Here is a 301-nt window from a genome sequence, read left to right as displayed (position 1 = left end):
AAGACAAAGGAAAAAGTTTGCTAAGGATACTGAGTAAAAAAAAAATCTGTTCTCAGTTTTAAAAAAAGAATAGTTATTCTTAGCTCTGCTTCATTGCATAAACAGACTTCTTGGATTTTGTTGTGCAGTATTGACGTGAGGTAAATTAAATATTAAATAATCTTTCAGTGGTACTTTTAAGAGTCTTCTCCTCCTCTGCCTCAGTTATTAATGGGAAAGACAAAATTGAAAGACACTGTCCATATACAGTATGTTCTGGTGTACATTGGCACCTTACCTACATGTTTCGGGTGGGGGGGAT

The sequence above is a fragment of the Meleagris gallopavo genome, chromosome 5, assembly GCF_000146605.3.
Source record: "Meleagris gallopavo isolate NT-WF06-2002-E0010 breed Aviagen turkey brand Nicholas breeding stock chromosome 5, Turkey_5.1, whole genome shotgun sequence".
In the NCBI taxonomy this organism is placed as follows: Eukaryota; Metazoa; Chordata; class Aves; order Galliformes; family Phasianidae; genus Meleagris; species Meleagris gallopavo.
Note: the sequence above shows the minus strand (reverse complement) of the source record.